Source organism: Otolemur garnettii, unplaced genomic scaffold (assembly GCF_000181295.1).
Source record: "Otolemur garnettii isolate 467f Iridium unplaced genomic scaffold, OtoGar3 scaffold00009, whole genome shotgun sequence".
In the NCBI taxonomy this organism is placed as follows: Eukaryota; Metazoa; Chordata; class Mammalia; order Primates; family Galagidae; genus Otolemur; species Otolemur garnettii.
In genome coordinates, this window is record NW_003852404.1 from 7426942 (window position 1) to 7454788 (window position 27847).

The following is a 27847-nucleotide window of genomic DNA, read 5'->3' on the forward strand; positions in this document are numbered from 1 at the left end:
AGACCTGTGATTCCTCTGTCTTCTGGGAACTCTCTGGGAGACTGGCCAGCTGTGGTTAGCTTATCCCTGTTTGGGGGTCAGTACAATGGAATCTGAGAAGTGGATGTTTGAGGGCAGCTGCCTCAGGCCCACATCCTTCTGAAGGCCTTGAGGTGAGGGACGACTTCTGGACTCACACTGACCTGGGCTTGTGTCCCGTATCACCACCCCCCAGCCACGGGACCTTAGGCAATTTACCTAACCTCCCGGGGCCTCTATTGCCTCATCTGTAAAGCACAGCGGTAGCTGCCTGCCTCGTGGGGCTGGTGAGAAGTAAATGACATCATGTTTGTCAAATGTTTAATGCAGGGCCCGGCACAGGGCGAGCATACCACAAATGGGTGCTATTAAAATCATTATAACAAGAATCATGAGAGATGCCCACACCTCAGGGATGCCCGGAGCTCTACAGTTTACAAAGCACTTCTAGCCGTGGTCACATGGGAGCCTTGACAAGACCGTGAGGTGACCGAGATGAGGGTTCTCAGAGGAGGTTACAAAGGCTGAGGCTCCTTGCATGGAGTTGCTGTCCTCCTGGCTCTGGCCTGCTATTCCTAACCTGCCAGTTGACAGGTATCTGTGCTGCACTTGAATATTTACAAGCTGGGCGCCTGGAGCACATTACTTAACCTCTCTGAGCCTCAGTTTCCTCATCTATAAAATAGGCATAACAGTAGTACCTCTCTCAAAGTTTTATCGTGAAGAGTGAATGGTGTTACAAGTATAACGGGCTTAGAACATCATCATCTGGGTCAGTGCTGCCCACAGAAGTCTTCACTAATATCATCATTTTCTGAGTATCTACTCTGTACCAGGTGTTTCATTTAAACCAGCACATTTAATCTTTATAAAAATATTGTTTCCACTGTACAGATCAGCTAACTCAGAGTACCTGTTGGTTATGTTCTCTGGGAAGCTGACTCTGAGAAGGAGCTTTGCACACTGGGAATTGATTGGTATTTGCTCTCAGGATCAACCCCTGGGGGTGGAGAGCAGGGTAAGGGAACTTGATGGAGTGGAGAGAGAAGCTGGGCTGTGGTGAACCCCAGCAGAGGCCTCAGCCAAGCCCACCTGCAGCACCAAGGCCAGAATGTCCTCGAGAGTTGTCCAGCATTGTGGCATGTGGACACCCAGCTAAAACTCCATTTCCCAGCATCCCGTGCAGCTGGCGTGACCATGTAACCAGGATGCATCCAAGTCACGTGAGAGGAAGTGATGATCACAACTTTGTAATGATGTCCTTAAAAAGAAGGAAAGAAAGAAACCTGGCTTCCCTTGTTCCTTTCTCCCTTCTCATTTGCTAGAATGCAGGTGTGAAGGAGGGGCTTAGATTAGACCGTGGAAGGGTATTAAGTATTAAGAAGTATTAAGAAGGGTGGAGCAAAGAGACAGAAGGGGCCTGGGTCCCCACGTGTCAATCAGTAACCTCAGCAGTGCTAGACTGCCTGATTCCACTATTCCTTTCCTCTCTCATTAAAGGCACTGCTTTTCTGACCTTTATGACAGCCGTCAAACCTGTGGGCCAACTGAGACAAACCAGGCTCACCTAGTCAACAGGGAGCCTGTTGACATCTGATGTTTCTCTTTTGACTCTCTCTCCGGGCATGTTGTATTTAAATATATACATGAAGGCTCCTCCATGTATGCAGAGGAGCACGTGTATATGAATAAGCAGGGGATATGGATTTCCCAGTACACAAACTCAGGTGGGCAAGAAACACAATTTTATTTATCTGCAACCAAATCTAGTTCCAAATATAGTCTATAGTTCTAAGCTCCTTGTTCCCTGGTAGTAGAAACCTAAACGGGTTAATGAGTACTCATGGTCATTTCAGATAATTTGAGGCAATTAGGATTTGTTTGTCTTTGAGAAAATCAGGGTTAAGTTCGGTCGATTTAGGATTTTTTCCTTCCTGATCCCCACCCCTTCCTCCTTTCCTGGTAGCATTTTAGTTAATGACTTAAATATAGCTTACAGTCTCGCTGACCAGAGCCAGAGCTTCCTGGCATTTGAGCAGAGTCAGAGACAGACATCCTGGCATGTGGTCGGTGACCTATCCTTTAAGGAATCTGCCTACTTCCCAGCTGTGGGGTCTCAGCTGCCTTGGCCCAGGGCCACCTGGTCATGATCCCACAGTGCCACGGCAAACCTTCTTTGGAATTTGGAGCTGCTCTGCTCCCCATCTGGGGAGACCAGAGAACGCGGGGTGATGCCAATTTTAGTGATCTTTTTATCTTTAAGGTACATAAAATATTGGTATCTGACAATTGATGAAATCTTGGATTTAATGAACTTTGGGAGCTTCTAATATTCTCCCCATTTTGCACTTAAGGAAATTGAGCCCCAAAGAGGTAACCTTCAGGTCATGCAGGTAATAAACAGGCAAGCTGGACAGTCTACACCCCAATCTGGAGGCCATTCTTCCTCCATGGGGTGTCGTGCCCTTTTCATTTCTTCCTCTTCATCTTATTTGATGTTCGTCTCATAAGGAAGACAACGAATGTTTACAGTGAAGGAAACTGAGACCAAGAGCGAAGAGACACGTTGGACTTAGTGACCTACCTAGGAAATGGTAGGGCAAGGTCTAGACCAGTGATTTTCAGCCAGTGTGCCTCGGCACACTAGACTGCTGTGACAGGATCTTAGGTGTGCCACAAAAATTTTTAAAGATCATTAATTAGATTATTTCTTTTTTTGAGACAGAGCCTTAAGCTGTCACCCTGGGTGGAGTGCTCTGACATCACAGTTCACAGCAACCTCCAACTCCTGGGCTCAAGCCATTCTCCTGTCTCCGCCTCCCTAGTAGCTGAGATTATAGGCGCCTGCTACAATGCCCGGCTATTTTTTGGTTGCAGCTGTCGCTGTCATTGTTTGGCGGGCCCAGGGTGGATTCGAACCCACCAGCTCAGGTGTATGTGGCTGGCGCCTTAGCCGCTTGAGCCTAATTAGATTATTCCTGGAAAAAGTTCAAAGCACAGTAAGTATATTCTTTTTTTTACTCTTTTTTTTTTTTTTGACCAACATAATAGTGTGCTGCAGAAATTTAACTATAGCTTCAAGTGTGCTGTGAAATTAAAAAGGTTGAAATACAAAACACTGGTCTAGACCCAGGTCTCCTTTGGGACTATCACTGGACAGGATCCCAACACACGTAGACCCCCCCACACCCTCACAAACGCCCAAATGCACATGTGTGCCAGACATACATGTACACAGAGCAGAGCCGGTCTGACCTTGTCCCAGTGGCTTCATCCCAGAACACAAAAATCATTACCTGGCACTCGCGCTCTGCCTGCCTCTCTGGGCAGCCGGGCAGAGCTGCCGGCGGGGAAAGTAGAACCACAAAGCTGTGATTAATTCTCCACCTCAATTATCAGTGGTAACTTGGGAAGGGCCTGTCGGCTCCTGAAGCCAGGAAGAGCAAAAGCAAACGCGATTCCTAAGTGCACCAGAGGGAAGTCTGGCTCGCTACCCGGGAGGTGGCTACTGTGCAGGGAGGGAGGAGGCTGCGAGCTGCAGCCCGGAGATGAGAGATTGGGGATTCGAGGCCAGCTCCACTGTGTGGCCCGTAACACATCTGTCTCGGTCCATTTTGCGATGCTATAAAGCAAGGCCTGAGACTGGGTTATTGATAAAGAAAAAATATGTATTTGGCTCACCATTCTGGAAGGCGAAGGGGAGCCCGCGTGTGCAAAGATCACAGGCCAAAAGAGGAAGGAAGGGAAAGGAACCAGCACCAGCTCTAGGAAAGGAACTAACCCGCTGAAAACTCACTCACCCCCAGGGAGAGCTTAATCTGCTAATGGGGAATCCACTCCCAGGACCCAAACACCTCCTGTCAGGCCCCACCTCCAACACCGGGATCAAATTTCAATACAAGGTTTGGGGGACAAATATCCAAACCCTACCATCATCCACAACTGTTTGGGGAGGCCTCTAGGGTATTAGCATCTTTTAATAATAATAGCAACAATTTCTTGTGCTTGGAAAACGGAGGTGCACTAAATAAGTGATCACTGAATAACTGAATGGCCACCCCTTTCTATGTACACAAACTTTTACCAACTTCCTCCCTTTTAATTTCATGATACTGGGACAAGTGCTCCCATTTTTTAGATGAGGAAACTAAGGCTTAGCGAGGCTGGGACAAAGTATAAGGTTATGACATTAATTTTATTAATTTGTATGTGCCAATTCTCTCAGACATTATCCTATCTGATCTTCATTCTCTCTTCTACTTAATTGTTTTTTTATTATCAAACCCACTCCCCCACCACATACACACATATGAGTCATGAAGTCCAAAGTCATGCTCATTGCTCAGAAAGAGCTGTGTGTCCTCACACGGGGAACATGACAATGGCTGGAAGGGTGTCATCAGAGACTCCCAAGCTTCCATCCTAATATGCCAATTGGCCATTCAGCATGTCCCACCCTGCTGGCCACAGTTATTGACTGGAAAATGAGCAGACAACCCAACATGGGCCAATTGACCCTACTCTAGTACTTCTTTGAGTCATCACAAAAGTACACTTTTCTTCTCTACAGCACTTGAGTCTAGAAACATTGAATCCCAGAAACTTCTTGAAACCATCTTAGGAACACAGCAAGAGAGTGGGGAATGGGGCTAATACTGAAGCTACAGAACTGAGCACATATGAGCTGCTGGATCAAGCTATACCTGAAGGTCATCCTACCTCCAGCTCCATTCATATTGACACTTCTCTCCACAATTTTTGCTAACTAATGATCTCAAGGTTATAAGTCCAAATGCAAATCTGGGGTGAAGCCCCAGAGACTGCTGGGTAAATGTGGAGGTGGAGCTAATGTACCCTCAGTGGAAGACACTGGCCAAGGCCAGCCAGTTTCCCCACTTCCACCTGAAAAGAGCCACAGCTCTTTCACAAGCAAGTTCCTCTCTTTTGGGCAGTCCCGGCAGAAAGACTTTCCAAGAGCAGCAGTGACAGTTAACTCTTCCATCCCCTTTTGCATTTCAGTTATCTACCTAATTATATCGAGCACCTCCTGAGACATCTTAGTTTGTAAAATGATTTATTAAGGTTCCTGCAAACTTTAAGTGAAACCTCACCCACTTAACAGAAGCTAGAACCAGAATCCGAGGGAGAGGTCACTGGGATTTGAGGCTTGGGTTCAAGTTCTGGCTCTGCTACTTCTGGGCTGTGTGATTTTGGGAAGATTGCTTAACCTCTCTGTGTGAGGCAGTATCACAGCCCAATAAAGACATCCACATCCTAATCCCTAGAACCTGTGACTATGTGAAAAGGAATTTTGCAGATGTGATGAAAGAGTAAAGCTCCCGAGATGAAGACATTATCCGGGATTATCCAGGAGCTCCAATCTAATCACATGAATCCTTAAAATTAGAGAACCTTTCCTGGCTGTGGTCAGAGGAGGACATGACCACAGAAGAAGGGTCAGAGAGATACTACAGTGCTGACTGTGAGGCTGGACATACAGAGCTGTGACCCAAAGAAGACAGGGTGGCCTCTAGGGAAAGGGCAAGGAGGTAGATCCTCCCCTCAAGCCCTCCTAAAAGGAACTTACTCCTGCAACACTTTGATTTTAGCCCAGGGAGACCCATATTGGAACTTGACCTCCAGAACCAGAAGACAGTAATCTTTGTAGACCTAAAGAAAGAAACTGAGGCAAAATGAATGCAAAGAGTTTATTTGGGCCAATGTTGAGGACAGCAGCCAGGGACACGGTTTCCAAGTTGCCTTGGGGAATGTGCCTTCCTGGCCTTTGCTACCAGCAGGTTTTTAAAGCTGTTACAAAGTTGTTTAACAGGAATTCTAACTGGTTTACAGAGATGACATTGATTAGCTATACACTGTTGCACTATAGGCTGAGTTAGTGTGTACAGCAGGAGGCACTTTATGGCCCCTTGGCACCAGTCAGCCTAGAGCCCACATAGCAAGTGCTTTTAAGAGTTATTTAGCTCCAGGAGGAGAGTAAGATGTCACTGTCCTCATACGTTATCACATTTTAATGTCATTCTGGGCCTGATAATTAAAGGGGGCTCTCAGTCCTCTGATAAAAAATTTATTTTGGCTCGGTGCCTATAACTCAGCAGCTAGGGCACCAGCCACATATACCTGGGCTGGTGGGTTCGAACCCAGCCCAGTCTTGCTAAACAACAATGACGACTACAACAACAACAAAAAATACATAGCTTGGCATTGTGGCAGGCGCCTGTAGTGCCAGCTGCTTGGGAGGCTGAGGCAAGAGAATCACTTAAGCCCAAGAGTTTGAGGTTGCTGTGAGCTGTGACGCCACCATACTCTGCCAAGGGCAACGTAGTGAAGCTCTGTCTCAAAAAAAAAAAAAAAAAAAAAATTTATTTTCTTTTCTAATTGGTATTGTTTAGCCACCAAATTTGTGGCAATATTTTACAGCAGCCATGGGAAACCAGTACAGACACCGAGCCTCAGCTTTCTTATTTGGGAAATAGGAGGCACGGTGCTGACCTCCACGTGCAAACTCCAAGTTGTGAGTTCAGCCCTGGTCACAAGGTCCAGGGGTCAAACCCAGGCTTACAGAAGGGCCTGGCTCTCCTCTCGCCAGGCAGGCAAAGGGCTCAGCCCTCACCGCGCTGGCACCTGGCCCAGCACTACCCATCCTTCCTTTGGACCTTTGACCTGGAGCCGCCTCACCTGGCCAGGGCCAAAGCAGTAAGGATTAAGGGAGAGTCTCTCAGGCCCCGGCCCAGATGCCAAGTGTAGTGGGCACCATCTGCTTCTGGCTGTGGGACTCCCAGAAAGGTGGCTGACCTCTCTGAGTCTCAGCTTTTCTACTTGGAAAATGGAGAAGAGTTCTAGAAATACTTGTTAGCTCCCACTCAAATGCAGCCTTCTCTCCTCTTTCTCTCTCTTTCCCCTTTCCTTGTTCTTAATAACAATGAGGTTTTAGTAACAATGAGCTTTACAAAGATCTTACAAGAAAACTGGGACCTTGGACAGCTTAACTTGTCAAGGTCACCAAGCAGGCAATCTGCACGGTGGGATTTGAACCCACCTCTATGTCTGTGCCCGGATGCAGGGCATCGGGAAGGACGCTTGGGACCACCCACAAAGAGGGGCTCCCCGCGCAGGACCTCGCTTCGGGAAGGGCAGATTTCCTGGAGCTGCGGGGCTGGGCCTCACCGGCAGCGCCCCTGCTCCCCTACCCGCGCCAGACTCTCCCCAGGAGCCCTCCGCCCCCGCGGGTCACAATCATCTCTTGCCCTGCTCACGCCATGGAAGGTTTTATTAAGTAAATGAGAAACATATCTAGCTTTATTGCCAACTAGCACTTTGGCCCCTGCACGGAGACTTGAAAAAAAAATGGAGCCAAAGGACTCCAGCGTTTCTTCCGCTCCCGGGCAGCAGGTTGAGACGCGATTGAACAAGGGCTGCCAGTTCCTGGGAGCTGTGGCGCCCTGGGAGGCGGCTTGAGGTGCTAGAGCGCTGATTAGTCACTACTGCGTTCGCCGCCTGCCCTAATCCCTGGCTAAGTGCTTGCTAAATCCTCGCTGACGGCTCACTCCCCGACCAGGGCGTGCCTCTCTGACTTTGCGCACGCCGGGAGATCCGTCCCTCCCCGCCACCCGACCTGCAGACCTCCAACTGCAGCCACTAACACTGGCCCCACCCCACCCCCAGGCCAAGAGCGGGAAGGAGCCTCTGAGTTCTAGTCCAGGCCAACATTCCCCTGTCACAGATGGAAAAACTGAAGCCCGGCAGAAAGCCCAGGGCCAGCAGAGCTGCAGTTCCCTGTGGAAGCCCTGGACGGCTGACTGTCATCGCTCACTCCCGTCTAGACTAAGGGAATTTGAGGATCAAACTGGTGCACTAGGGCCTTGGCCCAGGCCTAGCACATAGTAGGTGTTGAGTGATGAATGAATGAATCGGGCACTCTAGGGTCAGCCCAGAACTCCACATTGAACTGGTGTAAAGTGTAAGCCTGTGGCTTGAAGACTGAAGTGGGAGAAGAGAGGGGTGAAACATTCTGGAAGGTGAGAACAGAACAGTGAGATGTGCCCACGTTATAGGGATATCTACCAGAAACACAGCCCTGGGGTCTTGGGAATTGCCTTTTTTCTTCTTTTCTTTTTAAATTTTTTTCTTTCACTTTACAAAAGGGAAAAGCCTATTTTCCATGTCAATTTCAGCACAGGCAATTTGCTTGCACATTTCATTTAACCCTGGGAAGTAGAAATTACACTGTCTTCGTTCTACAAATGAGGAAAGTAAATGAAATTAGGGGAGTTAAGTCATTTGCCTGAGGTCTGTCAACTAGGAAGAGGTAGATGTGAACTCTGGCCTGCGCCTTTTCCCCCCCTGCTGAATTGAACTAAATATATATTGAGGGCTTTCAGACTTGAGCTTCTGTCTGTCACTTTGCTGTTATACTTAATATTTTTGAATTGATCTTTTTAAAAAGGTCAAAGTCCATTTCCAGCCTATATGCCCAGGTGATCCCACAACTTCCAGGACAAGGCACCACTTTGATTCCCTACCCTCCTCTGGGGGTTGTTCTTTTGCAGAAAATCCCCCCAGAAATGGGCAAGAGTTCATGCACCATACAGCCACTTGTCCAATTTTCATAGAGAAAACCCAAAACTGAGACTTAGCAAAACTGGGCTATTAGTCTTATGCAACTCAATTCCACAGCCCTTTCCAGATACTGTGCTGGAACTGGAGATAGCACAATGAGTAAGACTCTTGCATTCTCTGCCCCTCAGATTCCCAACCTGTACTAGGTTAGAGAGATGGCAGAGGTAGCATGCACACCCATTCTCTGCTTCCGGCACTCATGGCAGACATTGCTAATTGATCACAGCACACTTTGCTTCCGAAATACATCTCAGTCTCCCAGCAGCCACCAAGCACAAAGGGTAGAGGTGCCAGGAAAGATGAAATATTGTGTGTCCTCCTTGGACTGAGGTAGATAAGGTTCTTCCTAGTTTTGCCATTCAGCCCAATATTCTCCAGTTCCCCCAGGGTTTCTATATCCTCTGTTCCTTGAAAGCATCATCCCTTACCTTATGTGAAACTGGCGAGATAAGCCAGAGAGCCATGGGGCAGAGCCTCCTTCTGCCTCTTCCCTTGTGATGGAGAAGAAGGAAAGTTAGCAGGCCCCCTAGGACTAATTCCTCCCAGGCAGTGTTGCTGCCCAGCCTTCCCCAGTGGGGCTTAGCACTTCTGCCATCACACACCAGCCACCTCCCAACCAAGACCCCATTGGCTCAGGCCAAACTTGTAGTAATGACATGTCGGGATCAGCCAGACAAGAATCCCACATCGATCATATTGTTACCTATAAGCCTTTGCCTATGCATTTCTCTCTGCTATGACCACTCTTCCTCCCTTATCTGTCTAACAAACTCCTATTCATTCATTCCAACCCTATTCAAATGTCATCTCCTCTGAGAAATCTTTCTTGCCCTCCCTTGAGGGAATCACCCCCTTCTTGGATACAACATCTGCGTTTTGTGTACATGATTATTTCCCATAGCCACTATAGTGGTTTGTGGATTTGTCTCTCTCCCTCCCTGGGTTGTAAACTCCCTTACGCCATCAGGATCCTCACGGCTCTGGTGCAGAGAGGGAGCTCACTAAATATTTGTGGACCTATTGATTTAACCCCAAACCCTACATCTGAAAAGCTTAAAACACCCCAAGCTGATGAGCCAAGATAAATGTCATTATTTCCAATTTTCAAGTGACTCAGCTCAGGCAAACAGACATTCCGAAAAGTCACCCGTTCATGTCACTGACCAAGTCAGGGCAGGGATCTGGGAGTCCAAGCTCCTCAGCATTCCAAGAGGGGAAACAGCCCCTCCCTCCCTTTGATTCTGTCTACACGCTGGCCAACCCTAAGTGCCCATTAACGTTTTTTCATTGTTTGTATTCTAAGGCTAGAACAGTTAATCCAGGTGGCTAGGGCATGACCCACACTCATTCTATCATAATCAAAAGTTTGTACGATTTATTTTAACACCTTTCAAGAAATCAAAAGACAGGCTAGGCACAGTGGCTCACATCTGTAATCCTAGCACTTGAGGAGGCCGAGGCAGGTGGATTGCTTAAGCTCTAAATTTAGCCAGGGGTTGTGGTGGGCACCTGTAGTCCCAGCTACTCAGGAGACTGAGGCAAGAGATTAGCATTTTTGGCCAAGTTTGGTCATTAAGTGCACATTGACCACTGCTGTGGTATGAGTGTGTCCAAAATTCACGCTGGAACCTAAGACCCAATGTGATCATATTACGAGATAGGACCTTCAGGTTGGAACGAGTGCACTTACAATAGCACCTGAGGGAGTTAGTTTGCTGCTTGTATCGCCTCTGCCATCTAAGGACACAGCAAGAAAACGCCATCTTGGAAGCAGCGGCCAGAGCCTGGCAAACGTTCCCAAGCTAAGAATGTTTTGCCATTCTAAAATGTTAGGGGGGAAAACTATTGAGGGAAGACTATTGTGTTAAATTGTTGTGAAAATTAGATAAAATTCTGTTTCGGTCTCTCCAAATAAAGTTTTGTTTGGATATGTTGGATATGTTGTTATGTTTGGATATGTTGCATATGTTACACTTTGTCTATGGCTGCTTTCCTGCTACAATGGCGAAGTTCAGTAATAGCAACCAAGCAACTGAGACTCATCACTCTCTACATGGCTGTTCAGTGTACTACAAACCATGGTGCACAGCTACAAGTTGACAACACGCGTGTCGCTGGGGTGCAGCATTTTATTTTCTTTTATTACAGTGCATATCCATCATGTCAGAACAAGAAGAGTGGATTTCCAATGTCAAACTCTTAAAAATTGTGGTAAAATACATATAAAATTTACCATCTCAACCATTATTTTAGCTGTCCCGTTCAGCAGCATTAAGTACGTGCATACTTACTATGCAATCATGACCTCCATTCATCTCCAGAGCTCTTCTCAGTCTCGCCAAACTGAAACTCTGTACCCATTAAATAAGAACTGTCCATTCTCGGGCAGTACCTGTGGCTCAAAGGAGTAGAGCGCTGGCCCCATATGCTGGAGGTGGTGGGTTTGGTCCCAGCCCCGGCCAAAGAAAAAGAACTGTCCATTTTCCCCTCTCCTCACACCCCTGGAAAACATCATTCTACTGTCAAAAGGCAAATTTCAACAGATTATGTTTAATGATCTAATTGGCTATTAGTAGCAATTCATGAATCGGGCAGCATCCCATCCATGGAGTAGACAGACACCATTGAATTGAGCAGAGAGAATTGACTTTTTAGGCAGAAAAGGGCTGAAGAGAGAAAAGAAGCAAGGAACAAAAAGTGGCCTAATCATTTCAAAGTCACTTTCCTTATAGAGTTAAAGCAGAGGTTTCCTTCTCACACCACTTCCGATTCACTAGCCCCTTACAAGGATGGCATTGCTAATAAATTATCAAACAGAAAAACAAGCTATCTAACAGACAGGAAAAAGATCACAGTGCATAATTGCCCCTTGTTTAATTAACTTGTGTTTAATATTAGCCTGTGGCTTAAATCGTTTTATTTGCGAATTTGTTTTACAGCACTTGAAAAGAACTGAGAAGACAGAAGAGCTGTAACCCTCCCTCAGCTCCTGCTCTTGCCAGACCGTATTCCAAGAATCCTGAGAAAGCCAACCTCACAAAGAAAGGTGGGAGAAGGAAAAACAGACACAGCCCTTTCACAGATGCTTTATTGAGGCATCTGTTATCAGGTTGTAATAATCACTTTTTTCTTTTCCCTTTGTATTAAAGCCCAAGCCACTTGCACTTTCTTTCTTTTGTGTATGGTGCCCTTTCCTCCCCCCCATTTTTCTCTCTTTCTCTCTCTCTTTTGCTGAAATTAAAATCCAATTTTCCTTCTTTCTATCCCAATTTTTGTGTCTAGAATTCTTTCTCATTCCATGCTATGAGCTTTCACCTTAATACTCTCTGTTGATGGCTGTGAATTTCCTGGGTGTTTTGGAAAACTGCTATTTTCAAATTCAGTTTGATTACATGCACCTAGCCCAAGTGACTCAGCTCTGGTCTGGTCTAGTCTGTGGAGGCCTAATGCAGGAGCTTACCCCAAAACAATGGCCTCCTATAAATTTGAGTTAACATTACTTTATGTCTCCATGATTTTGACTAGTATAGGTACCTCATATAAGTGGGATCATTCAGCACCAGTCCTTTGGGGACTGGCTTATTTCATTGAGCATAATTTCTTCAAGTTTCACATATGTATACATGTAGCGTGTGGTAGAATTTCCTTCCTTTCTAAGGCTAAGTAATATTCTATGTATGTATATACTACATTTGGTTTATCTATTCACCCATCAGTGATACAATGTCAATTTTTAAGGCACAGTGAAGTGTGCATTCTTATCTAATTAGATGGTGAAACATTGTACTTATTATACAATGACACTATATCTTTTTGTTTGAGACAGATCCTCAAGCTATCTCCCTGGGTAGAGTGCCGTGGCATTATAGCTCACAGCAACCTCCAACTCCTGGGCTCAAGCGAGTCTCCTGCCTCCCCCTCCCAAGTAGCTGGAACCACAGGTGCCCACCACAACGCCCGGCTATTTTTTGGTTGCAGCCATCATTGTTGTTTGGCGGGTCCAGGCTAGGGATTCGAACCCGCCACCTTAGGTGTACGTGGCTGGCGCCTTAGCCAGTTGAGCTATAGGCGCCGAGCCAATGACACTATATCTTGCACTAAAAGATTATAATATGTCTTGGTTGACAATACCTAATATATATACTACCTGGCCATTTATAGAAAAAGTTGGCTGACCCTCATTTTTGCTTAACTCTGCCTTCACAGCAGCCATGAAGCTCCATTCTAAGTACCACTGAGTTGCACATCAATGTCCATGGTCCCATTTCAAATACCAACTCAAATGCTCAAACTTTGATCTGCAACTTTGTGTGGTGTTCCCCATAAATGCACTTGACTGTTCCCTCTTCACTTTGTGAGTTAATGCACTGCCACTGGCCCAGAACAACTCCCACACCCAACCCCTAAGCCAGGCTTATTGCTATGCCTTGAATATTTGTCCTTTCCAAACTCATGTTGAAATTTAATCCCTGATGTAGCAGTATTGAAAGGTGGAGCCTTGCCCTCACATAGGGATTAATCCATTCGTGGATTAATAAATTAATAGGTTAATGGCTTAATGGGTTGTTATGGGAGGAGAACGGGTGGCTTTATAAGAAGAGGTAGAGACCTGTGTTACCATGCCAGCATGCTCGGCCATTTGCCATGTGATGCCCTGTGTCACACAGGGACTCTGCAGACAATCCCCACCCATAAGGAGGCTCTCACCAGATGTGCCCCCTCAATTTTGGACTTCCCAGATTCCATAACTGTAAGAAATATATTCTGTGTCTTTATAATTACCCAGTTCGGGGTATTCAGTTATAGGTAACAGAAAGACAGACCAATACACCCGTCTTTTCTTACCCAAACATCTGGTCATTCTGTAAACATTTCCTAATGACTCTTCTGTACCCAGACCTTGGGAAGTTGACACTGGAGAAAGGTGATGCTTAGGCACCCAGACCTGTCCCTGCCTTCCCCACTCACACACTCACTCAGCTCCTTCCTGAAATTCATCATAGACTCTCCAAGTTATAAGATCTAAGATGCTAAGGCTCCTCAGCAGGCAGGAATTATAAAACCTCCAAACTTTTAATCTCCTGAACCTTTTAGTAGAACCTTAGAATGGAAGAAATGCAGGAATGTAGACTCCCTCAGGCAATCTTAGGGTGCTCAATAGTTGGGGTGAAAAATTAAAACATTGAAATAGAGAGTTACTCAACCTGAGTACGTAAGCGTTGCAGATTCTTAGGACACTGTGGTATCAGAGTGTTCTGGGTAGAAGGGATCTTCTAGATGGCAGGAACCACTTCTCACTGGGGCACAAATGGATTCCTATGCCAGAAGCCTTCCCCTCCCTGATTCCTGTCCTAGAGTTTTGTTGCCCCAGGCATGCTGTGACCTCTCCTGGGACTGAGACCTTATCCTCAGGTCCATCCACAGCCTGGCCCTACCTTCCACCCACCCTCTCCATTCATTCCCTGAAGACACGGGGAGGGCTCCTAGGGTCTTCTCCACCTGCTTGGCCTTCACTTTTCCCATCACCTTGCTGCCTCTCCCTGTCAGCAGGCTAACCACTGCCAAGTGTCTCCCCAAACATTACCTCCACCAGGATATGCTCCTTCATTCCCACGACTGGTGGTCACAACCCCCCCCCAACAACCACTTGACATCTCATAGCCTCAGTTTCAAGCATCTGCAAAATGGGAAGAATAAAAGTCTGCTCCTTGAAGGGTCATTGTGGGAATGAAATTAAACAACAGGGGCCCGAGATGGAAGAGGCGCTCAGGAGACAATAGCTACAGAGCTCTGGGGGTGATCTGGATCCTGGGCCCTGGCTCGTTGCACCAGGCACAAGGCATCTGTGATGAGGTGTTGAACATGAGCCTCAGAAGGAGGGGAGTGTGCCCCAGGCAGGGAGGGGCCCATCCAGGAAGACTCCCTGAAAGATGATGGTTTGTTTCTGCCAGGAACCATTTAGATGATGATGGAAGATTAGGGTCACATGTAGGGCGAGGTCGGCATATGATTTCACCCCAACACTGTAGGGACAGGTGAGGGGCAGGAGCCAGGGTAGGATGGGGGTGGAGCCAAGCATCTCCTCTATGGGTGGGTTAAGATCTTTGCTGTGAGGGAAAGCCAAGAAAAGAAAGCGAGGAAAAGAATTGTGCATTTATTGAACATTTACAGTTTGCCTAGTGCTGTGCTAAACACTTGATATGGGCTCCTTTGGTTCACACCAAAGCCAGCATTGGGATTGAAAGTGTAACAGAGGCTCAGCACAGAGGTTACAGTGTCCGCCACATGCACCAAGGGTGAAGGGTTCAAACCTAGCCCAGGCCAGCTAAACAATAATGACAACTGCACCAAATAGCTGGGCATTGTGTCAGGTGCCTGTAGTCCCAGCTGCTTGGGAGGCTGAGGCAGGAGAATCACTTGAGCCCAGGAGTTTGTGGCTGCTGTGAGCTGTGATGCCACAGCACTCTACCAAGGGTGACACAGTAAGACTCTGTCTAAAAAAAAAAAAAAATGTAACAGAAGAGTCAGTGGATCTGGGTCCGGATCCCAGCTCTGCTACTGGCTTTCAGGATGACTTTAGGCAGGTCACTTCCCCTTTCTGCATCTCAGTTTTCTCCTTGTGAACTAAAATCAAATCTTAAGCCCCGCTCCCACAGCTGAGTGAATGGACCCCCTCTTGGCCAAGGGGACCCAAGAAATAACCTAAAGCTGAGCGGCTGGCCCTGAGAAGGGAGGTTAGACACGCCCTCTTACACCCCCTCCCTTCTTGGAGCTATCCTTTGTAATGATTAACAGGCCTAAAGCTGTGGAAGAGGAAACATAAGCCAGAGCTACAGGCCGTCAATTTACTTAATGCATCCCTTGAGTCTGAGTATATGTGGGATGGCTTGTGTCTGATTAGCAGACTTCCTTAACTCAAAACATTTGAACTTACAGTTAAATTTCTGCACACGCTGGCACACAAATTACGTCGATCAAAAAAAAAAAAAAAGAGTGAAAGAATATACTTATTGCAATTTGAGCGTCTTTTGAAAATAATTTAATTAATGATCTTTAAAACTTTTCACGGCACCCCCAAGATCTTCCCATGGCACACAGGTTGAAAATCACTGCTTTAGACAAGCCTGTGTTTCCTGAACCAATCACAAATCAAAGAATCTTAAAACTCACCTATAACCTATAATCTCCTGCTCCAAAATGTCCTGCCTTTCCAGCCCAAACCCAGATACACCTTCCGTGTATTGATTTATGACTTTGTACAGAACACTTTCCTCCCTGAAATGTATGAAACTAAACTGTAACCCAACCATGGCAAAACCACTTGCTCAGGGTTGCTTGGGTGTGACTCTCCTAGCCATGTTCACACATACCCAGCTCAAAATAACCTTCTTTAAATGATTATACAGAGTTTGGGTTCTTTTTCCATGGATGTCATCTATAACATAGTGTAAGGAGGAAAAAAAGTTCCTTCTGCTCTTCCAGCTGGGGCCTCTGTAACAAAAGACAGATTAAATAGGAAAAGCACACAAATTTATTTAATACAAGTTTTACATGACCTGGGAGCCACCCTAAGGAAATGAAGATCCCCAAGAAGTGGTTGGCCCTGAGTGTTTTTATGCTTGGTGTGATAAAGCGGGGAGTTGTGGGAGAACGTGATAGGATGGAAGTGTGCGCTGAGGGCAGTGGGCTGGGGGGCATTCAGCCTGCTCATTCAGATCCCTCTCGGTGTCCCTGTCCCTCTGTCCTTGGAGTTGAGCATGCCCCCTTCCTTTAAGTATAGGGGGAGCACCTCTCATAGGAGGGTCTTGTGACCTGCTTCAGGAAAAGGACAGAGAGTTCTTCCTGCACCGGCTTCTCAAGTTCCTTCAGCTTAAAATATTTGATATGCTAAACTCCATATTTTGAGGTAGTGTGTTCTGAACCCTGTTAACAGAGATAATAATATTAGGCCGAACCAAGTGATAATTAAGCAGGTTCAGCCTAAAAATCTACCCTGGCTGGTTACTGGGAAGATTAAACCAATTAATCGATCCAACCACCTTAGCTCAGTGCCTGATACATAGCAGGTATTACTGGGGAGCCTAGTGCAGCCACACATCAACCTTTTCCCTTCCTCCTCCTCACCTCCTAAGACAAAGACACAAAGGATCTGGTTAGCCCACCCCCAGAAGTTTGAGAGAAAGGACCCTTCCAGGCAAGCTGTGGAATTGGCCCACCCCACCCATATAAAGGGGTCTTTAACTGCCCCTGGGTGCAGACACCACCTTTGCACTGCCCAGGCCGGTCACCCTCCTCTTCCAATAAAGCTGGCCGGACATCTCCACAGCAGCCTCCTCTCTGGGCGCCACTGCTTACACATTTTGGGGAATTTATTAATTTGTAGTACTTATTCCCATGTGACAGATGCAAATCAGAGGCTCAGCGAGGTCAGGTGACTCATACCCTGGCCACCCAGCTGGCAGGCACCAAGCCGGTCAAGGATTCAAACACAGATGCGAGCCCAGGGCCCCGCGCTCATCTCTGGAAGGGAGCGTCACCCCTGCAGGACCGGTGAGAGCAGTGCCCAGGTCTGCCAGCTCAGGCCTGTCTTCCCCCACCTGCCTGCTAGATCCTGGGATCAGGGCTGAGTGACCCCCATCTCCATTCACAGTTGGCTGGCTCCCCTTCCCCCACCTGCTGCTACTGCCTTGCCTCAGGCTCCTGAATCATAACCATCTGACAGGCAGGTGACATGTGATGGGAGAGCCTTGGCAGGATGGCACTCAGAAGATCCCCGCAGGTGGCCGAGGGATGAAGGGAGAGTGGGCTCTGTACAGGCAGCACTGGCTACAGACTTTTTCACAGACTCCGCTTCCGTTCCAGGTATGAAGGCTTGACTTTGCCCATAGAAACCTAGGAGGGCAAGCACGTGTGTGTGTGTGTGTGTGTGTGTGTGTGTGTGTGACTGGGCACCCTAGGCATGTGGGTGTATGCACCTGCGTGGGGATGAGTGTTGCCTCGAGGATGGGAACTGGGCGGGCAGAGACGTGAGCACCATGATGGGGCTGTGCCCCGCTCATGCGTGCTTCATGTGCACGTTCGTGTAGCTGTGGTGTGTGGAGGTTGTTTGTCTAAACAGGCAGCTGAGCAGAGTGTCAGCCGCCAGAAAGCCTGGAGTCTGCACCCTGGCTCTACTGCTCAATTGTGAAGGGACCACAAGGTGCCACCCTACAATATGCCTCTTTGCCACATGGATTATTTGATCATTGAGAACCAGCAGCTACAGGAAAACCTCTACAGCTCCCCCCGCCCCAACTACCTGATAATAGAATACAAATTGCCCTGACTTACTGTGGTCAGATGTACAATTTTTGACTTTATGATGGTGGCCTCAGTACCCTCCTTGACTTACAATAGGGTCACATCACGATAAACCCACCATAGATTGGAAATATCATAAGTCAAGAACATACCACCATAAAACAAGGGCCATCTGTAAAAGTATCCCCTATTGTGAAGGAAATTTCCATTTATAAAATTTTGCAAAGATGGCTTGGCCCCCATAGCTGGCGGATTCGAATCCAGCCCAGGCCTGCCAAACAATGACAACCACAACCAAAACATAGCTGGGCGTTGTGGCGAGCGCCTGTAGTCCCAGCTACTTGGGAGGCTGAGGCAAGAGAATCTCTTAAGCCCAAGAGTTGGAGGTTGCTATGAGCTGTGACACCACGGCATTCTACCCAGGGCAACAGCTTGAGACTCTGCTTCCAAAAAAAAAAAAAAAAAATTTTTTTTTTTTGCAAAGATGTCAGACAACTGTTCCTGGAGGCAACTTTTGTCACTGAGAGACTTTTCTCTGCAGAACAAGATAACCCTTATTCACCTCCATCCCCTCCCCTCTCTTTCCCAGAACTTGCCTCCCCACCCCAAAAACTCAAAACCCCCTTCCTTTGTTCATATTTAAACCCGAGTTCTAACCAACCCTGTGAGTTATGGATCACCATGTGCTCCCTCATGTATCCACAACACACATGTCAATAAACTTGTTTGGTTTTCTCTTGTTCACCTGTCTTTTGCCCATCTCATTTACAGGGCTGCAGGCAGAAAGCCTAAGGTGAATGGAAGAAAAGGACTTTTGTTTTTCCCCTCCTCATGCTGCCTTTCAGGGTGAGCCATGCCCTCTTATTCGGGTGCTGGGTTCCAGGGAAAGGGCACGAGGAGAATTTAGGGGAAACTTTGGGGAGCTGACGCTTTCTGGGGCTTAATAGATCAACTCACAGCCTTGAGGCAGGCTAGCTTGTGTGGGGGAGAAGTCTGTGAGGCAGTGGGCAGGTGAGCAGACTGGGGGGTGCATGTGGGTGGGGAGTGCACAGGTGTGTGTGTGTCTGAGCGAGGGCCTGCAGGTCAGGTCAGCACATCTGTGCTCCCACAGTCTGTCTTGCCCAGGGCAGAAGCTGAGGTTTCAGCCCTTCACAGGGACCATGTTAATCCAGGCTCTGCCATTTTTCGTCAACTGCAGGCCAGGAGCCCACCCCAGTCCTGGCTGAAAGCAAAGTGAAAAAGAAAAGAAACTGTTTTAGAACTGACATGAAGTCTCACTATGCTGTCCAGACTGGTCTCGAACTCCTGGCCTCAAACCATCCTCCCACCTTGGCTTCTGAAAGTGGTAGGATTACAGGTATGGACCCCTACACCCAGCCTGAAACTGTTTTTTGGTGTTGGTGTTGTTGTTGTTGTTTTGGGGGGGGAGGGTTTGGCATTTTTTGGCCGGAGCTGGGTTTGAACCCACCACCTCCCTCATATGGGACCGGTGCCTTACTCCTTTGAGCCACAGGCGCCACCCACTGAAACTTTTTATATAAGGAATGTGAACCCCTTTAAGTGATCAGACTCAGAAAAGCATTAAAGTATAACAGTAGTTATGTCTCACTCCCCCCAACCTATGAAATAATACCTTTTTTCTTTTCTTTTTCCTTTTTTGCAGTTGTCATTGCTGTTTTAGCTGGCTTAGGAAGTTTGCTTAGATTATATCTCTATGGGGGTAAAACTCAGCCAAACCCCAAGCAGACCCAAGAAAAAAACTTGGTTTTGAACTCAGCCAGAACACTCACTCTGATTGCTTAATAGATCACCAAGAACAGACCCCTTCAAAAGAGGAGGACCACTGTGAGCCAGAATCACCCCAGGGTGGTACATACTCTACAGAGCATGAGCTGACTCCTCAGTCACATCCTGGTGATGGAGAACTCTTCTTGGAAAGAGCCTGCAAGGCTGAGGGGAAATTTGCCCTTCCCCTGGAAAGTTCACTGAAAGATCAACTCACAGCCTGGCACAGTGGCTCACACCTGCAATCCTAGCACTCTGAGAGGCCAAGGCAGGAGGATCGCTTGAGCTCAGGAGTTTGAGATGAGCCTGAGCAAGAGAAAGACCCCATCTCTAATAAAAATTTTTTTAAAATAGCCAATATTGTGGCAGGAACTTGTCATCCCAGTTACTCAGGAGACAGGCAGGAAGACCATTTGAACCCAGTAGTTTGAGGTTGCTGTGAGCTAGGCTGATGCCATGGCACTCTGCCCAGAGTGAAAGAGTGAGACTCTAAAAAAGAAAGAAACAAGGTAGAAAGGAATAAAAAAGGAAGGGATGACAGAAGAAAGGAAGGAAGGAAGGAGGGAAGAAGGGAGGGAGGAAAGATCAACTCACAATTAAGGCAGATTAATAAGAGAAAGATTAATGTACCAGGCACATGGGGAGACTCACAGAGTGACTACCCAATATCCCAGTGAAGTTCAGGTATTTTTATACACTCCTTTTTAGAGGGGAGAGGGAAAATAAGGAGAATAGGTAATTCTGTTTAGGGGTAATAAGTGATTGCTAGGGAGGATGAATAGTTGGGAGGAACAAATTGACTTGTAAATTAACCTGAGAGACAGGTACTATGTTTTAAATAATTTGGGCCAAGCCTGCATGCCTTCTCGATCTTCCTTCCTGCACACTGTTGAGATAACAAGGAGAGGAGGGAAAGTCAATCATCCCCTTTGACGTTTTGATCAGGTCAGTCCAATTTATGCAGATACAGGGAAAGCCCCTGCCAATGCTTTGGATCTCAAAAGGCTTTTACTTCAAAATTAAAATTTCCTGAGCTCCTTCATTCTCCCTGTCTGGAACTTCTCTAGAAGGTGTACACCATAAACAACTTTGTACAAATACAGCTGAATGGCTAGAAAGATTGGATTAGTAGACTAGTGTCAAGTGATGTGAAAAGAGAAATAAGAATAAATAAATTAGAATGAGAATGAGTAAGTAGAAAAGAACAGATCTAAGCACATTTGCCCACATCCCCAGTCTCCCATTCTTGGGAAAAAAGTCTTCATTAAGCTGATATAAATCACAGTCTTAAAGAAGTATAGATCACAGTCTCTATTCTTCTCCCGAGTGGCAGTCGTTGTCACCAATAATCACATAGGCTCCTACCTGTGGGGCTGTCGGGGCATCCAGGACACAATATTTTTTAAATACAACAGAGGCTGGGCTGCTGACTTCTAACTGAAGTGTTCCCAGCCCTTGCTCAGTGATACTGAACTCTTGTTCCATTACCATGGAGAGATTCAAAACTGTCTTTTCAATCTCATGAGCTCCAAATGCCAGGCAAAGAGTCTTGAGTACCAGAGAGAACTTAGAATTGTGATATCCAAGTGGGTTTTTATACTGTCACATCTAGTACTTTTTCTTGGTACCAGTTTATGAAAAAAAAAAAAAAAGCCTAAGTTTATAGTTTGGCTGATGTTTAAAATAGATACCTGGGCTCGGCGCCTGTGGCTCAAGTGGCTAAGGCGCCAGCCACGTACACCCAAGGTGGCGGGTTCGAATCCAGCCCAGGCCTGTCAAACAACAATGACGGCTGTAACCAAAAAAAAATAGCCGGGCGTTGTGGCGGGCGCCTGTAGTCCCAGCTACTTGGGAGGCAGAGGCAGAAGACTCGCTTGAGCCCAGGAGTTGGAGGTTGCTGTGAGCTGAGATGCCACGGCACTCTACCCAGGGGGATAGCTTGAGGCTCCTGTCTCAAAAAAAAAATTAATTAATTAATTAAATTAAATAGATACCTGGCAACAGAGGGTGTCAGATAACCAAGTCCACAGCCTCCTGACGATCTAGGTGGGGACAACTTGTATACTTTATTGCCACACACAATAGAGAAGGGCCAGAGTTATTTACAGATAGGGTCAGGCTGGAACCCACGGCCTCCCAGCCTAGAGTTTGCTGTGCCTCTCCTCCTTCCTTCCTCCTTCCCTCCCTCATCCCCGGCACGTCTCATCTCCAGGTTGTACACGTTGTCGATCTGTGAAAACAAAACACGTTGTAAAACATTTGATACCAAAGACCTTCATTCTGGTTCTGGCAGTTACAGGGCCCAGACTTTTGGTCTAGCCAGATGTAATTGTCCATGTCTGGCAACTTAACAAGGGGAGAGAGTGAACTACCCCCAGTTGCTCCAGCCTACCGTCTGGTGACCCTTCCCTAATATCAGGTGTTTTGACAACTGTTGACATCACGAGGGTTTATGTCAACACTATCCACAATCTTTGTAAGAGGTGCAAGAATGTCATTTGTGGAATTGAATCACAGAGCCTGATCACGGTATTGCTCCAGTATGTTACCCAGAAAAGATCCAGCTTCAGCCCTGTTTTCAACTCAGTGGGTATTTTCCTTTTTAGTGACTTTAGATAATTTGTGAGTTTCCATAGAGGGTTTCTGCATCCAGTTGACTCACCGACAGGAGAGGCAGCATGCTGTTCCTTCTCTGGTTGTGGACACCACATCTCGTCATACATCCATCTTCCAGACTGGTTCCACCAGGCACTCACATTGACAGAAACACAAATGAGTTCAGGTTCATTGGCACGGTCTAGATGGTGGCATAACCAGCAATTAGATTGATTACTCGGCGTGGCTGGGTGTAAAGGATGCCAGGTCTGTGCCTGATCTGCTGGAAAAGCAGTAAGGGTTCGTAAGAACAAGGCATCGTTTGAAAGAGTCATAGTAGATAAGATTAGAGAGAGAATGGGGTAGGTCAAGGCAACCGCCAGGCAGCTTCCAATGTGCAGTTCTTATAGGGGGAGGCTTAAAAGAAGAAGCGTTTTAAAAGGAGCATAGAGGGCAGCGCCTGTGGCTCAAAGGAGTAAGGCAACGGCCCCATATGCCAGAGGTGGTAGGTTCAAACCCAGCCCTCGCCAAAAAAAAAAAAGGAGCATGGAGGGGTGCTTAAAATTTAAAAAGGAATTTATGGATGAAAAAAGGGGGTTTCTTGATCTGCAATCTTGGGAAAAGTTGTCTGAAGCCAGGTCCTTCAGGGGCCTGGAACTGGCCCTGGAAATCCTTACTTTTAGGTCACCTGTAGGTGTCATCCTCCACTTGTCTTGGTGTAGTTTAGTGTGGCTCACGTAAATCCAGGAAGATTTTTCTCTTTTTTTTTTATGTCAGCATTGGTGGCATAGAGGTAAGGGGAAACTTACCCTTTCCCCTGAAATTTGGCTGAAAAATCAACTTACAGAGAAGGCAGATTAATGAGAGAAAGGATTTATTTACCCTGTGCACAGGAATAAATCACAGAGTGATAACTCTGGTTTCCAAAGGAGTTAGATATCTTTAAACAGGCCTTTTAGAGGGGAAGGGAAAACTGAGGCGTATAGGGTGTGAATGATGGCTAGGGAGGAAGAATAGATTGACTTGGAGATTAACCTGGGAGACCTGTTTATGACCCAAACGATTTGACCCAGGCTCACCTCCATTCTTAACCTGAACTATTTTGGGATAACAGAAGGTGAAAGGCGAGCCACTTGTCCCCTTTAATCCTCTGATCAGGCCAGTCCAGTTTACGCAGATAGAGGAAGGCCTCCTCCAGTGTGTCTTGACAGTGAATGGCCTTCAGTTTAAAATAAACTTTACAGCAGGGACTCGAATTTGGAGGTAAAATTTCCTTAGCTCTTTCAGTAGTTAATACTACTTTATAAAGGCCTTCTTTTTTTTTTTTTTTTTGAGACAGAGCCTCAAGCTGTCCCCCTGGGTAGTGAGTGCTGTGACATCACAGCTCACAGCAACCTCCAACTCCTGGGCTCAAGCAAGTCTCCTGCCTCTACCTCCCAAGTAGCTGGGACCACAGGCGCCCGCCACAATGCCCAGCTGTTTTTTGGTTGCAGCCATCATTGTTGTTTGGCGGGCCTGGGCTAGATTGGAACCCGCCACCTTAGGTGTACGTGGCTAGCACCTTAGCCACTTAAGCCACAGGCGCTGAGCCAAGGCCTTCTTAATGAGGTAAAGTGCATGTTTTCTTCTAAAACTTTGGATGTACACACCATCCCTTGGTCAAACAGGATGGCAAGACCTGTCCGTTGGTGGAGGCCAGGCTCCCTTTACCTATCAATAACAGGCTGCAAGCATATTAGTTATCATTTGCATATAGCCAGCCAGGTTGCTGAATGTTCACTTAAATCCCCGTAGTGTTTAGGCAGTCCAGGAAGAGAAAGTTTATGGGTGTCAGTAGGCACAGGGTGACAGAACACTGCTTCAAAAGGGGTTTACCCATGTCGCCTCATTGGAGCAGCCAGGATTTTTATAAGGGCCAAAGGTAATACTTCTGGCCATTTAAGTCCAATGTCTTGACAGGCTTTTGCTAACATCCTCTTTACTTCTAAATTTTTACCTTCCACTTGCCCTGAGGATTGGGGGTGATGTGGGGTATGAAATTTTAATGAGTACCCCAGAGCCTCTGCAAGCAAGTGGTTTCAAAGGAGTCCCTTGAGCTGACTCAATCCATAAAGGGATTAACAAAACAAGGAATAATCTCAGTTACTGATTTCTTTGCCACTGTCTAGCATCTGCACGCCTAGTTGGATAGGATTCAGTCCATCCACTAATCCAGTAAATAATAATCAAACAGTAAGAAAAACCCAAGGCTGGAGGTAAATCTAGAAAATCAACTTGGAGTGCTAAAAGGAACAGTCTGGGCCTTTGGCAGCCGTTCTCCAGAGACTTGGTGAGATTTACAAACAGTACACTGGGAAATGATTTGATCAGAACGCAATAGCTCCCTTGTGCAGTACCAACTATATTTTTTTTCTTAATTATCCCCCATTTGCACATATACTCCATGCAAGGGGAGATAAGTGCAGTTTGAAGTTAAAAGGGGTCCTAGGAACCCTGTTTGGCCCAAATACACAATCTATCTGATATTACGCGTCCTTGGCAATAGGCGTGTCAGCAGAAATTTAGAAACAGGTCGTCAGAGTACAACAAAATTGAAAAGAAAGCTGAGCAGAGGTCAATTGCTGTATTTTTAAGGTCATGTGAACTAAAAATCATTTGAATTAGTTTCTATCTTCCTGATAAAATACTTGAAGTAAGTGCTTTTTATTTTAAGTTCATTAGTTAGAGCTCTTTTTATATCTTCTGGTAGTGAAATATCACATACAAACAGACACACCAACATACAGATGTACAGACAGAAGCAGTTTTGTTTGTTTGTTTGTTTTTTCGGGGTTTTTTGCCAGGGCTGGGTTTGAACCCGCCACCTCCGGCATATGGGGCCAGCACCCTACTCCTTTGAGCCACAGGCACCATCCCCGACAGAAGCAGTTTTAATAGCTCTTGCAAAGCATTTTTATTTACCAGCTCTTACATATTACTATTTTTATTCAGACTATCAATCTTCTAATTACCTATTTTATTGTTTTAAGTAATCACTAGCTAGGCAACAATTTTGCCTGTAGTAAGACTTTGTCATTTCTTTCTTTTTTTTTTTTGAGACAGAGTCTCACTCTGTCGCCCTGGGTAGTGTGCTGTGGCGTCACAGCTCACAGCAACCTCAAACTCCTGGGCTGAAATGATTCTCTTGCCTCAGCCTCCCAAGTAGCTGGGACTACAGGAGCCCACCCCAACACCCAGCTATTTTTTGTTGCACTTGTCATTGTTGTTTAGCAGAACTGGGCTGGGTTTGAACCCACCAGCCTCGGTGTATGTGGCAGGCGCCGTAACCACTGTGCTATGGGCGCCAAGCCAGATTTTGTCATTTCTGTAAGTGTTTGCCACTTCGGGGGCCTAATACTTAAACCTGTACACAGAAAAAGCCAGAAAGGAGAATATTCAGTTCTTCAGAGATTAAAGATCCTGTTTTTTAACCTTCAGTCTTGGTGTGGGTTCTCAGATCTCTATGAACAACTCAGACGATGATTGTTTTTTTCCTTGCCCAAGAGCAGAAGAAAAAGGAGCAAAGGGATAGAACTCAGAAATCTCAGCAAATAAATTCCTGAAAGTTGGAGTTTCCACACCCTGTAGCCTGTCATTGACGATAAATTTCTGCCTCATCCGGTCAGACATTTGAGGCCTCTAAATTGATCTAAGCTAATTAATTATTGAGTCCAATCTGATCCCAGACCTAGTTTAGTTTCTCTTATGACTTTTGAACCCATTTAGGGTCAAAACCTTGCGCAAGTAAACTCAGAGAGCTTGAAACACGAATCTGTAGCGCTTTGGCATCTGAGAGAGAACTTAGCCACAGGGCTCAGTTGTAATAAGAAAGCAAAGGGCGACAGGTCCAGCAGGTACCCCGGTGCTCCTAGGGGTCTCTGGGAGCTCTAGCTCAGAACTGACTTTTGTTTTGGTTTTGTTTTTATTTTGTTTTCTGGAGACAGAGTCTCACTTTGTCACCCTTGGTGGAGTGCCGTGACGTCATAGCTCACAGCAACCCCAAACTCTTGGGCTCAAGCGATCCCCTTGCCTCGGTTTTTTATTTTTAGTAGAGACAGGGTCTCACTCTTGCTCAGGCTGGTCTTGAGACCAGCATGAGCTCAAGAGATCCATCAGCCTTGGCCTCCCAGAATGCTAGGATTACAAGCATGAGCCACCACGCCTGGCCTCAGAATTCACTTTTAATAAAAATTAAATTTAACACAGTTTAATTGAGCAAAGAGCAATTCACAAATGGGGCAGCTGAACTAGAACAGGTTCAGAGAGATTCTGTGATGTACTGTGGTTGAAGAAACTTCACGGACAGAAAAAAGAAAGTGATTATAGAAATAGAAATAAGGGGGGTAGCGCCTGTGGCTCAAAGGAGTAAGGTGCCAGCACCACATGCCAGAGGTGGTGGGTTCAAAACCCAGCCCTGGCCAAAAACTGCCAGAAAAAGAAAAAAATAGAGGTAAGGTACAGAAACACAGCTAGCTGGATTGGTTACAGCTCAGCATTTAATTTACCTATTATAAGCTGGCTGCCTTTATTGGCCAAAACTCCATGATTGTGAAGGAGCTAAGGAAATTTTGCCCCCAAATATGACTACTTGGTATAAAGAATATTTTGAATGAAAGGACATTCATGATCAGGCCTTTCCTCTATCTGCATGAAACCTGAGTAACCTGATTGAGAATCAAATAAGGAGCTGCTGACTTCCTTATTATAGGCTAAGAGACCTGGCTCCAGGGTCATCTGAAGCAGGAGACCTGCCTGTCAGGTTAATCTATAAATAAATCAGTTTCCACTCATCTACACACATCCCCCAGCAACCATGTGCTACACGGTGTACTTTCCACACTCTCCCCTCTCCCTTCCAAAAGGCATCTATAAAGTCTCTGACTCTCACTGAGCCGTTGGGTGATCATTCTTGTGGTTCCCCCCATGCACATGGTATTTAGAAATAAACCTTTCTCTTATTAAACTACCGTAATTGTGAGTTGATCTTTCAGCGGACCAGAGCAAGGGGAAAGGACAGGTTTCGCCCTGATCCCTACAATTAGCAAAAGAGGAGGGGGTAGAAATGGGCGAAGGTGGAACTAAATGTAGCTGGGACAAGCAGCTGAGGTGTATACCTTTGAGCTTTTTAAAACTAAAGTTTCAAGCTGGGCGCCGTGGCTCACAACTGTAATTCTAGCACTCTAGGAGGCTGAGGCGGGTGGATTGCCTGAGCTCACAGGTTTGAGACCAGCCTGAGCAAGAGCAAGACCCCACTTCTAAAAATAGCCAGGCATTGTGGCCAGCACCTACAGTCCCAGCTACTTGGGAGGCTGAGGCAAGAGAATCACTTGAGCCCAGGAGTTTGAGGTTGCCGTGAGCTATGACAGCATGGGACTCTACCAAGGGCAACAAAGTGAGACTCTTTCTCAAAAAAAAAAAAAAAAAAAACTAAAGTTTCCTTTAAGGTGAGCCCAATAAGCCTTAACCAGGACTA

At 46.4% G+C, this 27847-nt stretch overlaps 1 long non-coding RNA gene across 1 annotated transcript in view; it reads right to left on the minus strand.

Moving 5' to 3' along the window:
- Positions 1 to 21772: 21772 nt before the first annotated feature.
- LOC111723226 overlaps positions 21773 to 27847 on the minus strand; it is a 16484-nt gene continuing 10409 nt past the window's right edge. The window contains exons 2-3 of the long non-coding RNA XR_002771810.1: positions 22403 to 22615; positions 21773 to 21970 (exon numbers count right to left, since the gene is read on the minus strand). This is a non-coding gene — a long non-coding RNA (uncharacterized LOC111723226). The remainder of the gene's footprint in view (positions 21971 to 22402; positions 22616 to 27847) is intronic.